The following is a 3,933-nucleotide window of genomic DNA, read 5'->3' as shown; positions in this document are numbered from 1 at the left end:
TTTACAGCGCTCTGGAGGAATTTTGACCCACTCATCTTTGCAGAATTGTTGTAATTCAGCTTTATTTGACGGTTTTCTAGCATGAACCGCCTTTTTAAGGTCATGCCACAACATCTCAATAGGATTCAGGTCAGGACTTTGACTAGGCCACTCCAAAGTCTTCATTTTGTTTTTCTTCAGCCATTCAGAGGTGGATTTGCTGGTGTGTTTTGGGTCATTGTCCTGCTGCAGCACCCAAGATCGCTTCAGCTTGAGTTGACGAACAGATGGCCGGACATTCTCCTTCAGGATTTTTTGGTAGACAGTAGAATTCATGGTTCCATCTATCACAGCAAGCCTTCCAGGTCCTGAAGCAGCAAAACAACCCCAGACCATCACACTACCACCACCATATTTTACTGTTGGTATGATGTTCTTTTGCTGAAATGCTGTGTTACTTCTACGCCAGATGTAATGGGACACGCACCTTCCAAAAAGTTCAACTTTTGTCTTGTCGGTTCACAAGGTATTTTCCCAAAAGCCTTGGCAATCTTTGAGATGTTTTTTTAGCAAAATTGAGATGAGTCTTAATGTTCTTTTTGCTTAAAAGTGGTTTGCACCTTGGATATCTGCCATGCAGGCCGTTTTTGCCCAGTCTCTTTCTTATGGTGGAGTCGTGAACACTGACCTTAATTGAGGCAAGTGAGACCTGCAGTTCTTTAGATGTTGTCCTGGGGTCTTTTGTGGCCTCTCGGATGAGTTTTCTCCGCGCTCTTGGGGTAATTTTGGTCTGCCGGCCACTCCTGGGAAGGTTCTTCACTGTTCCATGTTTTTGCCATTTGTGGATAATGGCTCTCACTGCGGTTCGCTGGAGTCCCAAAGCTTTAGAAATGGCTTTATAACCTTTACCAGACTGATAGATCTCAATTACAGTACTTTTGTTCTCATTTGTTCCTGAATTTCTTTGTATCTTGGCATGATGTCTAGCTTTTGAGGTGCTTTTGGTCTACTTCTCTGTGTCAGATACCTCCCATTTAAGTGATTTCTTGATTGAAACAGGTGTGGCAGTAATCAAGCCTGGAGGTGATTACAGAAATTGAACTCAGGTGTGATAAACCACAGTTAAGTTATTTTTTTAACAAGGGGGGCAATCACTTTTTCACACAGGGCCATGTAGATTTGGAGTTTTTTTTCTCACTAAATAATAAAAACCATCATTTAAAACTGCATTTTGTGTTTAATTATGTTATCTTTGACTAATAGTTAACGGTTTTTGATGAGCAGAAACATTTAAGTGTGACAAACATGCAAAAGAATAAGAAATCAGGAAGGGGGCAAATAGTTTTTCACACCACTGTATTTTTGCTGTGCAGCGTGTCATAGTCTTTATCTAACTACTGTCGGCATCCCCTGAGAAAACTGACGGCGACGGGGAATTGGGGCAGTCCATTATACAAGAGGGGAATCCTCTTGCTGCGTACAGCAATGCTTTATTCTATTCTGATTCTCCCCACACAGAATAGCAAGTTATGCAGCATGTGAGCCGGCTCATAATGTTACTGTGAGGAGCCTCTCTCAAGCCTAGTCTGAAGGAGACTCCGTGCTGAGCTGCCGTTGTGTGATTACTTGTTGCTACACAATGGTAAGCATATGAGCTGGAGGAGGGTGCGTCATTGCTCTGTAGACGAGCCGTAGAGGAAGATTTATACTATAATAAATCTTCCTCTACGGGACTACGGCTCGTCTACAGAGCAATGACGCACCCTCCTCCAGCGCTTATGCTTAGATCTTTCCAAGTGGCTGTTATGTCTTTGATATAATATTCCAATCACCAATGTTTTATAGTCAAAAATGGCTCACTTACCAGCTCTACTGACTCTCACCCACAGGAGTCAGTCATGCTTTGGAGGGTTACAGCCCCCTCCCAGGCAGTACGAGCAGCACCAGCAGGTGAATTCTAGTGGATAACGCGATCTTCTTCCACTGTAGCCAACTTCATAGAAGTCCCTACAGAGGATGTAGTATATTTATATATTTATTATGAGGGAGCATTTTGGGCTGGCAGTAGGGTCGCCGTTGCTGGATCTAGTCTGGCACGGTGTCCCCCCTATGTGGATCAAAGTCCAACCCTTTGATTTTCTCTAGCACCCTGTAATAATGGAATTACGCTTGTGTGCGTATGCAAGGGTGGCAGAGCTACAGCATGTGAGCTGGAACTGCCCCACCTCCTGATGCTGGGTAATCTCCTCCCTCTAGAGCACAGGTGTCGAACTCCAGGCCCGGAGGGCCAGATCCATGCCAGTGTTTAGTATTGACCGAGAAAGAAAGGAATGTTTTCTACCTGATGGACTACACCTTTCCTGATTCAAACCTATCAATTCATTTCAGCTGTATGAAAAATGTGCGAGGATCTCGGCCCCTCGTAGGACCGGTTTGACATACCTGATATACTGTAGAGCAAGGAGGCAGAGACCCTTTGGATCATCACCAGGGCAATTTAACGATCCCCCCCTTAATTCTTCCCTAGCAAACAGGGGGAAATGGAAATGGGGGCATCGGGACTGCGAAACTCAATTGAAAAATATTTTTAATTATAAAATAATTTCTGCTCCCCCTTCTGTTAATTATAATATTGGGCTAGTCGAGTACCGCTGGTCACACTAATATCATAACTTGCAGTAGGCAGTGCTGGCAGTAAGGGTAATATTGCTGTGCGATGTCTGTGCTTGGCAATATTAACACTCTTTTCTGCATCAAGTTCAGTGTTTCTTCCTTCTCTTCTTGGAAAAAAATGTCTGCCCCTCTTGCACTTATCCTAAAATATTTTCTAGAAACTTTTAATATTCGAAATAAACAATTTCTGTTCTCTATTTCAATAAACCTTTAAAAAAATATTCTGTCTCCTCTCCAATTCTTCTTATTATCAATATTTTTGGGATTTATATAGCGCCAACAGCTGCATCCTGTACTTCTCTCCCAAGAATACACAGATGTTTCCCCTGAACAAGCTAATGAAGCAGCTCACAAGAGTGATGCCAGAGGCCCTGTCATGCTGACACAAGGCTTTACTGCAGGACCATCAGGGCAGCACATGACAATTATTTCTGCAGTGCCTCATCCTTTTGTTCCCCTACCACTGCCGATCAGAGAGCAGGTTTGGCTCACACCAACTCTGGCTGCTCTTCATATGGGCAACCGTGATAGAGGGGCACAAAGCCATCTGCTGGAAAAGTTAACTGGCTGCATTGGAATCTCCTGTCGGCATGAATCCGGTCATCTTCTAGCTGCGACGGCGGCTGGTCTTTCCTGTGTTTCCATGGAAAGTTCACAGAGGGGGTCTCATTGAACAGCCTGCGAGCCTCCGATCGCGGCTCGCAGGCTAAATGTAAACACCCGGGGACGTAATCCCCGGTGTTTATATGTTACGGCGCTGCTGTCACAGCAGCGCCGTAAAGGAGATCGGCGATCCCCGGCCTCTGATTGGCTGGGGATCACTGCCATCTGATAGGCTGAAGCCTATCTGAGGTGGTACAGGACGGATCGCTGTCCTCTACCGTCTATAGTGAGAAGGGGAGGGAGGAAAGGAGAGGAAGGGGGAATAGCTCTGTGGAGGGGGGCTTTGAGGCCCCCCCCCGCTAGGCCCCCCCCCCAACAGGACATCCCCCTAGTGAGAAAAAAAGGGGGGAAGTCTGATCGACCTGCCTGCCACCTGATCTGTGCTGGGGGCTGAAGAGCTCACGCAGCACAGATCATTCAAAACAGCTGCGGTCCTTAAGTGGTTAAGAGGATATGTTTCCTAAACCACTTCCGGACCAGGCTAATTGAAATCTACAGAGAAAAAACAACAACTTTATTATAGAAATAGGGAGGGGTACAAGTCAATGAGGCCAAGGTCAATGGGGTACAGGTCAATGAGATCAATTGCTAATTGAAATCTACGCCCTGCTTGGGACC

The sequence above is a fragment of the Hyperolius riggenbachi genome, chromosome 10, assembly GCF_040937935.1.
Source record: "Hyperolius riggenbachi isolate aHypRig1 chromosome 10, aHypRig1.pri, whole genome shotgun sequence".
NCBI lineage: Eukaryota > Metazoa > Chordata > Amphibia > Anura > Hyperoliidae > Hyperolius > Hyperolius riggenbachi.
The sequence above is the reverse complement of the archived record's forward strand: the minus strand, read 5'-3'. Positions refer to the sequence as shown.